Raw genomic sequence first — 10790 nt, 5'->3', positions numbered from 1 at the left:
TCCGGCTTAGGGGACCATGGAGAGAATTTACAATGATCATCCAATTTCTCCTATTTCCTGCTTTATTGGTGTCCTCAGGGTGCACATGTGAATGAAAGCTGTGATAGAGCAAGGAGCTAAATCACAAATTAAATTTCTGTGTTGGCACTTTGCGATAAATAAGCGGGTCTTTGGTTGAAGTTTGGGCACTCTGTCTCTAAAAGGTTTGCCATCACTGCCCTAGATTGTACAATATCCCATATCTAATTCCAAAATTGCCACAAGAGTGGAGTAATGATTTATCCAAGAGGTCACAAAATGCCCAACAACATCCAAAGAACTGCAGGGGTCACATGTGTCAGTTGAGGTCAGCGTTCCAGATTCCACCGTAGGCAAGAGACTGGGCAAAAATGGCCTGAGACGCAAACCTAAAGGCTCGTCTCATTTTTGCCACAACACATCTTGATGATCCCCAACACCTTTGGGAGGAAACTCTGTAGACTGACTAGACAAAAGTTGAACTTTTTGGAAGTCCCCTTACATCTGCCATAGAAGCAACACTGTATTTCAGAAAAGGGACATCATACAGCAGTAAAACATGGTGGTAGTAGTGTGATGGTCTGGGGCTGTTTTGTTGCTTCAGGCCCTTGAAGACCTGATGTGATGAATGAAACCATGAATTTAGAGACCCTACGGAGAAGGGAGATAAGGTTTATTACCGCCTCTTCCTTCTCCACTCCACACAGCATCAGGCTGAGAAAAGAAGTTATGGGCCTTAAACCGCCACATACGAAAATTCCCTAAAAATGTCCTGGTCACTAAAGCCTTTTCAGTCCACGTCGTCATTAAGGGGCTAAAGAAGCAACCAGAATATTTATGGCAGATCTATGCATTAAGGTTTTACTCCATTGGACAGTCCCAGTTATGGGGTAATTGGCACTTGAAATGCAGTGCACCAAATATATTGAGGGGCTTAGACCATTTTCAGGCAATTTTCCAACTTGTTCCAAAAAAAAGGGGCGTAGTATAGTAAAAAGCGGACGGGCACCAGAAAATGCAGTCTGTGCGACAAAAATTCAGTTTAAAATGGTTCCAGATACATCATCCAGAAAGATTTACATGCTGCTGAATACAACTGTGGGGTCTGAACCTGCACTTGGTCTATTCTCTGACACTTTGTTAAATTTCTCCGATTGGGCTTCCTCTGCACCTGGGAAAACTACTGTGAGTTCTATTGCTGTGTGTTATTTGCAGTAGGTGCATTCTCTTTACAGCTAAAGGGGTTATCCAAGGGTATAAAAAACCCATTGGTGGCCGGGATGGGGCGGGATAAGAAAAATAAACATGTACTTACCTCTCAGCGCCCTAACGGCCTCCAGCGCTGCGATCTCTCTGGTCCATGCCCCATGTAAACAAACAGTGGCACAGAAGCAGCGCTGCCCTGAGCTTACGGCAGGCAGTGTGTCTGTTTACAGAGGCTGGGAGGGGTCGCGGAGGTACATGTTTATTTTTTTAAACCCTCTCCATCCCGGCCACCAATGGGTTTTTTTTTTATACCCCCTTGGATAGCCCCTTTAACAAAGCCTTGCACTTGCATTTGTGATCTTAAATATTGTGTGACAATATTTCCATACAGATAATTAATATGAAATCTAAAGATACTGTAATCGAAAGCAGATGTTCCACATGTAAATCCTGCAGAATGTCCACTGCTAATCCAAACCCCATGCACAGGGACTTGGACTCTATATAATGGCATAGATTAAGATGATGGTCAATCTCACAGATCTGTATCGCCACCTAGAAATCTGCTTATGGTAATTATTTCGTATGAAGGAAAAGAAAAGAGCTAAAAAAAAAGGGAAAACAAAGAAGAAAAAACAAATCATACATTCAAACAAGTGCAATACTGAGTTTATGTAATGTTTATGTAATTCCAGGATTATGTCATGTTAACCCCTTGGTATCTTAGTCTTTCCAAAATAGAACCAGACAGTGGCCTGTTACACTCTCATGATGTATAGTGACCTCAAATGAAGGATGTAGAGAAGAGGAGATAACGCTACATTTCCTACCATTGGTTATCAAGTCAAGGACGTTTCACATCTCGTAAACAACATGACAGTTTTGCCAAAATGAATATAATTTATCAATCTAAAACAGATATTACAGGAACCCCTCACTGGCTTCCAGTAAGTAAAAGGCATATAACCTCAGTTTGCATCCACAATCCTTTGCAAATTCTTTTAATATTTAGTTAGTTTCTAACAGTCTCAGTAGTATTACCTAACAAATAGTCAAATACCCATTTAGAAAGCAATTACAATAGCGGCACCTGTAGGTAACACATAGTAAGACACCCTATAAAAATAAATAATAATAAGAGATAAACGGAGACCCTTTTACATTTATTGACGCCTAAGGTAAGAGCTATGTGTGAAGTCATCTGATAATGTATAAACAAGACCCTATGCAGAACCTTGCATTACAAAAGTAAGTCATAGGGTGGTGGTGGTACAGTAATGCAACACCCCATAGCACCCATGTGAGGAAGAGGAGGGGGAGTTAGTAAAGAAATCAAAGTGTGAAATACAGCACTGGTTAGGTATGGCAAATGTGTCACAACATGTGTTTAACAAAAAAAAAAAAAAAACAGTTGGGGAGTTTATAGGACGAGGCCCAAATTGTACACCAACAAGGGCAGGGGCCAGAGAGAACGCAGTGCGAGACACAAGGAGGGACCGCGGAGCCCCCTCCAAGCAACATAGAAGTTTAAAAGTCTTGGAAAATCACTTTAATTACAGCCATTTTTCTGAAATGCAAATTATCCTTCTGGACTCATATCTCCTGGTTTTGACTCTTCTACCCCAGGCTACCAGTGAACCATGTCCCCTTATGTTTACTGACAGCTCTGTGTCTCTTCAAATCACTGCGCTTCCTCCATGTACTTAGGGACTGCCTCCCTATATTCAACTACAGACATATAAAGCTCTATTTACTTATAAGATATATTGTGAAAAATATTTTTTTTTACAAGGTGCTTTCATGTGATCAGATACATACATGGGGTACATTTTTTAAATTTGAAGATGACATCACCCTTGTCGCATGATATGAAATGCTGAATAGTGAGGACGGATAAGGCAGGGGAAGAGTAGATGGGAGGGCCCAGCTGAGAAGGACACACCCCCTCTGATGCTAGGCAGTATAAGAAAAAGTTGATTTATGGGGCTGTAAGTGAAATTTTTTAGCTAAAAGAAGTATCTCGGTTAGTTAATAGGGCTCTATGGGAACCGCTCACTAGCTGTTTTTCTGAAAATGTGGTGAAGGGTTCCCTGGAATATGAACGTCTGACACAAATACCCACGATGATATAAATAAATGAATACAACAATACTCAGTGTCATTAGTCACAAAACGGAGCTTAAATAATTTGATTTTATGATTTACAAAATTTATGGCCTCTCTAAAGTAGGTGGAGTTATCACAAAGATGGCCGCCACTGGAAACTACAAGTTCCATGATCCCTTAGTTCTCAGTAACTCCAACCAACCTCTTATGCTCTGCTCCCAGTGATGATGTAACAGGTTTTCTTGCTCTGTTACCATAGTAATGATGTGTAACTGCCATCACCACAACACTGACCATACTGGATGTACTGCAACCAACCGACTACAGCCAAACGTAGTGGTGATCACATGACCGGCCCAGGCAGATGCAGGACATGTGATGTGGACATGTGACCAGCGGCCATCTTCTGTCCTGCAACGGACCGTGGAGGAAATTAACAGACTGATTAAAGGGCCAGTAGCATTTAATTCTTCATTACAGTCTATGTCAGCAGCATTTTCTGCTAAGGGGAGCAAAATTTTAAATAACAACTATTTACACATTAGCTTATATTTTGAGTGCCCATTTGTATATGAATTATGCTGATTCCCGGAATACCCCTTTAAGAGTATACAAGAAGGATTATTACATTTCCAGTATTCCTTTATTGCTTATTATATGCAAACTGTTTTCTGTTATTTTCTATCGTAGTTTATTGTGATTCACTGCAATAATAACAATCTCATTTTTATGTTCTAATAAACCTGACAAAATTACCCATGCAGTCATAGTAGTATAACCCTTACTAACTCTAGTCCATATATTGCCAATCAGTTATGATGTAGCAGATCATTTGTTACAGCAAGCTGTTTTTGTAACCCGTTTATACTGAAGGGGTTTTGATTCTATTCCTCCTCTACATGATTAATGCTTAAAATGTTCACAACTCACTCACTTTTAAAGGAAAATTCTAAATATTGTCTCAATCAGTTATAGCCAATCGGAGTTACAACACAATTAGATACTGTAAGTAATATTATGCAGAGGTGCCTGCTATTAAGGGGGCAGAGATTTGTGGAAAATGAGCCTGAGGGGTCCAGGTAAGACAGTGTTACCGGATTTGCAATCTCTGATCAGACTTTATTATACAGTACATGTGGAATCCTATATTTGTGTGCCTATAAATATCTTCCGTAAAGACTTAATAAACTTTCATAATACACTTAGGTGGTACTGACTATTTTCTTGTTGGAGTTAATAGATGACCTGTAGCAAAAATCAGAAGCTGATGGGAGCGTGGATCAGCATCGTCAATTTAATATTTTTACTTTTGGTGCAAATCAAAATTAATAATAAATATGATCAAAATAAATATGGTGTCAAGTTATAAAATTCAGGTACACTCCAGGCAAAGCCAATGCAGATCCTGAAGGGAGGAGCAGGGCTCCTTTTCATAGTATTACTAGAACCTGGAGTCCTGCTCCTCCCTTCAGGCCCTGCACAATGTATAATCCAATGAATCAGCTCTTCCTTTATAATGCTCTCCAAGTTAAATCTCTAGTTGTTGATCGCTTTGAGCACAGGAAAATATGATCACTCAACTAAGTGCCCACATTTACATAAAAGAGACCAATCAGGGGATGGGGGATAGGCTCAAATAGGAGTATCTGGAGATTGTTAAGTATTACTTATAAAATGCTTTGTTTTAAAATCACTGCGAGACAAAAAAAAATAAAAAATATATATATATATATGATCAATATATGGGGACCACCATGAGCTGCTAATGGGAAGGATAGAATTAAAGGGGTTTTCTGGTATACTCAGAGAAAAACAAATGTAAAAAAAAACCATATACTTCTCTGCAGAGCCCTTGATCCCAGCTGAGCTGATCGCAAGTCACAAAAGTTGCACATTTATTCATTAAATTTTTTTTTTTAAATCATCGTGTATAAAGACTATAAATTTAGACTGTTTCCCCAGTATGAATAGATAACAGCTAAATTTACTTAAAATAATATCTACCACTTACATGCTGGTGTGTTCCCCCTCTGCCAGGATCTGCTTTTTTACCTTTCTTGCACTGGTTATTAACAAAAAGATGCAAATGAGCCCAAGGGGCTCCACAGGTGTTAATGTAGCCCCTCAGGCTCATTTGTAAGAAAAAAAGGCTTTAAAAATCATGCAAACAAGGGCATAGGAAGCTTTAAATAGAGCGGAAGCTGCCAGGGGGGCACACACCAGTATGCCAGTGTGCTTGGTTTACAATCCATCATCCTGGGGGTAGATGTCATTTAAAGAGAGAAGTGTGTGTGTGTAGGTGTCTGTGTTTAAACGTTACACTCCCTTTGCCGGCCAAACAATCATGCCTAAACTTTAAAACTTAAAGGAAACCTACCACTGCTTGCATGATGAAATCATGCAAGCAGACCACCCTGTAGGCTACTTAATGCTGATGCTGGCACATAGTTTAGTTAGGCTCGGCGAACTTTAGTTTAGCTAAAAAAATGATTTTCGTACATATGTAAATGAGCTCTCCGGTGCTACCCTACGTCACCTTCGGGCTGGCGATGGCTTCCGATGTTTAATTATTCCAGCCAACTTCAAATTACCCTCCTCCTGCGCGATAAGTGGCGAGAGCTTGGTGACGTCACGGCTCTCGGCACTTATCGCGCATGCGCAAACACTCAGTCTCGGACAGCCGGCCGGCGATAGGTGCCGAGAGCTTGGTGACGTCACGGCTCTCTGCACCTGAAGGAGGGGGGTAATTTGAAGTTGGCTGGAATAATTAAACATCGGAAGCCATTGCCAGCCCGAAGGTGACGTAGGGTAGCACCGGAGGGCTCATTTACATATGTAAGAAAATGGTTTTTTAGCTCAACTAAAGTTCGCCGAGCCTAACTAAACTATGTGCCAGCATCAGCATTAAGTAGCCTACAGGGTGGTCTGCTTGCATGATTTCATCATGCAAGCAGTGGTAGGTTTCCTTTAACATAGTTCTGGCACGGCTGTTCGGGACTCCCGTCCTCTGTTCCATTTGCATTCCATCTGCATAAATCTGTCAGTATGCAACTGATGAAGGATCTGCTCCGGGTCCGAGACGCGTTTTGCTTTTATTGTTTATATACTAAATAAATCTTTTCACGTAACTGGCCGGGTCCATCTTCTGTTGTACCCACGGGAGAGTGTCATCTTCACTTTTCAAGAAACTCCAGGAAAAGTGCATCTGCACACCAAGAAGAGATAGAGCATGCTCTTTTTTTCCCTAGTGTGCATCCATGGGCCTGCTGTTTCCTATGGAGGGGCAAGGGGCCACCTCCTCCTCCTGTCCAGGGCATACCCCCGTGTGAATATAGCCTTAGGCTACATCTACACACATGCTCCAGAGGCATGCTGGAGAGGAGGAGTAATGTGCATCCATAGGAATGCATGGTGCACAGCCGGGAGACTATTGCCGTCCATGGGGACCGTATATAAGTCGCCAACAACGGCCATGTTAATGCACCCTTAAAATGATTAATTTTGAGAGCTCTTCTAACTTTGGTTTTGGTATCCAAAACAGACTGGCTGCTAAATGAAGTGTCAAGTTAGAGTGAAAATTGAGACAAAAAATGCTGGACCTGTAACCAAATATACTCTCTGGGGGGAGATTTATCAGAATTGTCAGAGCATAATTGCTTATGGCAACCAATCAGAACTCAGCTTTCATTTAATAAATAGCCCCTTTATTCAGAACAATTCTTTTCAGCAAGGCTTGGAGCATAATCACCTGGTGCACCGAGAGGTTCATTTGCATAAATATAGAAATTTAGTTTTTTTCCTAAAATGGTAGATTAATTGTTCAAAGCCCTAGAATAGGACCCACTTTATGGTCGTGATTACGGTCTTGTACTGATAGCACAGGACTAGTCCCATACTGTAAAGGCAGTGATCTACCACCACAACTTACTGTAGAATTCCTTGCATTGTGTTCAGTACGTGTCTAGCACATGGTCGCCTGCATACTGCATAATTAAGGGACAAACAAGAAGGGATTTATCAAAAGTGTGTGAGAGCAGAACTGTTCTAGTTAACCATGACAACCAATCAGAGCTCAACCTTCACTTTCCCACAGCAGTTTCCAAAATGAAACCTGAGCTCTGATTGGTTTCAATTGGCAACTACAACAGTTTTACATCAGACACTATTGTTAAAGGGGTATTCCAGGAATCAGCATAATTCATATACAAGTGGGCACTCAAAATATAAGCCAATGTGTAATTAGTTGTTATTTAAAATTTTGCTCCCCTTAGCAAAAATTGCTGGTGACATAGACTGTAATGAAGAATTAAAATGCTACTGGCCCTTTAATCAGTCCGTTAATTTCCTCCGTGCGGTCCGTCGCAGAAAAGAAGATGGCCGCTGGTCACATGTCCACATCACATGTCCTATACCTGCCTGGGCAGGGTCATGTGATCACCACTACGTTTGGCTGTAGTCGGTTGGTTGCAGTACATCCAGTATGGCCAGTGTTGTGGTGATGGCAGTTACACATCATTACTATGGTAACAGAGCAAGAAAACCTGTTACATCATCACTGGGAGCAGAGCATAAGTGGTAGGAGGAGTTACTGAGAACTAAAGGATCATGGGACTTGTAGTTTCCAGTGGCGGCCATTTTAGTGATAACGCCACCTACTTTAGAGAGGCCATAAATTTTGTAAATCATAAAATGATATTATTTTAGCTCCGTTTTGTGACTGATGACATTGAGTATTGTTGGATTCATTTATTTATATCATCAAGGGTTTTTGTGTCAGACGTTCATATTCCCGGAATACCCCTTTAAGTCTCCCCCATTGTCTCCATAAAACCACAACTGTACATCCACTATGTCCCGCGCACCCCTCCATAAGAAATAAGAAAATTGAAAATCAACATTGCTTCTTCCCTAACTTGGGAAGCAATCTGCAGGGAATAAACCTAGAGAAGCTCCATGAAATATTTATCATGAATACCCTCTCTGCAGGCATGAAAGCTTCAGTCATATTTTATTTATTGAGAAATAAGCTGCAAATGCTTTCACTTTTTCTCTGCTGTTCACCTCTTTAGGAATTTCTAACACACAAGTCTTATTCAGCAATTCTTTTAAGTCTAATCCTATAGATATTTAGTAGCATATAAAAAGCGGAGGGGATATTTATTGTATTCTGGCTGGATGATCCTTAGGAACCTGCAGTACAAGTCAGGAATCTGCAACTAGTTCAATCTATGGTTGATCCTAGAAAAACAAAAAAAGACCTTTAATCTTGACGGATTGCATGGACTGAGTGCATCGCGGATTGATAGGACTCCTTGCATCATATTGAAAAAAGATGCAAGGAGTCCCTGCTTGTCCACGGAACAGACCAGCGCTAAACTGTAAACATGTAATAAAGTTTAGTGCAGCAGCTTTGCAGGGAATCAGGGACTATTTGCTTCATATATTGCTATGATTAAAGTCCTCAGCACTGAGGCTGGACCGTGAAAAGATTCTTTTAAGGACTGAGCACTATAGAGCGGCATTGGCCCATAAGGGGTTGTTCCACAAATGATGGAATCGAGTAATCTGATCTTTCAAATGGAGATGAGGTCCCTTAGAGCCCCAAGCAGAGAAGCGAAACTTTAATATCCAGTAGTCCCATGGATCAGGCTTTTTTATTCACATTTTATGGCATCTAGTCCCATTGCAGTCAAACACTTATTCCAAAAGTTACCCTTCTCCTCTATTCTCTGCATAAGGAATAGGTTTCTTTTTCAGACAAGCACAGCCCCTCCACCAGGTAATCGCAGCGACAATCCACCGAAACTTTAGTGGTAAGGACGCTTAAAGGGGTTATGCCACGAAACAATTGACTGCAAAAAGCTTTCAAAGAGGTTAAAATATTTCAAAAATCTCTTTGTAAAGGTTACCTGGAATTAAAGATTCCTTTCTATTTGTTATTATGATGCTTGTTCAGCCTCTATTCTGCTCCACACAGAAGCAGATGTGGGAGGGGCCTAGCCAGGCACATGCACAGCACTGACAGCGGCAGTTATTGCACAGAGTCTCCAAAGTCCCCTTCCACCTCAAATAGTCCCTGCATTTACTGATCCAATAGAAGTCCAATAGAAGTCCAATAGAAATGTGTTACACGCCCCATGTTAAAAGTGCACCAAAAAAAAAGTTGGTGCAGTCTGTCAAAGCAGTGCAGGGGGCACCAGATTCATGAAGAACGTGCACCATAAATCCTGAATCTGGCGCCCCCTGCACACTACACAAGACACTGCACATAGTACACATGTACTATGTATTCTCACAGCATCATGGTCGGTCAGGCTGACATGCATGAATGCTTAGATAAATAGGTGACAGCTTCTCACATGTTACTGATCTTTAGCTACTCCCCTGCTAGTCAGGGACAGGGGCCCCTTTGCAGGACAGCAGGGTAGCATGGACAGTGAATGGTGGAGAGTACAGGAAGAGGACTGCAGGAAAGCAGGGTAACATGGAGGGACCGTGAATGGTGGAGAGTACAGGAGGAGGACTGCAGGACAGCAGGGTAGCATGGAGGGACAGTGAATGGTGGAGAGTACAGGAGGAGGACTGCAGGAGAGCAGTGTAGCATGGAGGGACAGTGAATGGTGGAGAGTAGGAGGAGGACTGCATCAGGAGAGGTCAGAGATCAGCCTGTTACTTGTGTTATCTCTGCAGCCTCTTGTGTGACCTGACTAATGGTGGATGGAGGAAGGGCTGCTACATTGCTATGATCCATGTTGGGGGAGGACTCCTCTGTGCAGCAGATAGCCATGTCTGGCTGCAGTTACCTTGTATCTGCTGCTGTAGGCTCCTGTGTGACCTGACTAATGGTGGAGGGAGGAGAGAGCTGCTGCATTGCTATGATCCATGTTATGGAGGACTCCTCTGTGCAGCAGATAGTCATGTCTGGCTGCAGTTACCTTGTATCTGCTGCTGGAAGCAACTGTGGAGCAGTGGAAATCACCTCATTCACTGGTGTAGACGGCTGAGCTCTCTGCCTATTGCCTGGCCTGAGCTCTCACTTCCTATTGGCTGCAGTGTGTCAGCTGATCTCAGCTGATGTCAGCTGTGGAGAGGAGCTGTGTGGAGTGATCTGTAGTGCAGAGCAGCTGGGGGAATCCTTATGCGCAGACTCGGCCAGATCAGCTGTAGCTCAGGACGGGACACAGCTACCACTATGGGGCGCCAGCAACCAGGACAAAAGGAGTTCTCAGTAAGCCTGCATATGTTTTAATAAGTGTAAACGGTGAAAGTACTTGTCACAGTGCATTGGACCCAATTACAGCCATTTGCTAAGGTGACACAACCCCTTTAAAGGGGCATTTATGTATTAAACACAGGTGCACAGCTCGTTATAACACATGGCTCTGATTCCTGTAATATAATGAGCCGTGCACCTGTGTGACCATGGTCACATTTCTATCCACTAGCAGTAAACACAGAAG

The sequence above is a fragment of the Engystomops pustulosus genome, chromosome 11, assembly GCF_040894005.1.
Source record: "Engystomops pustulosus chromosome 11, aEngPut4.maternal, whole genome shotgun sequence".
NCBI lineage: Eukaryota > Metazoa > Chordata > Amphibia > Anura > Leptodactylidae > Engystomops > Engystomops pustulosus.
This window is presented reverse-complemented; position numbering follows the sequence as displayed.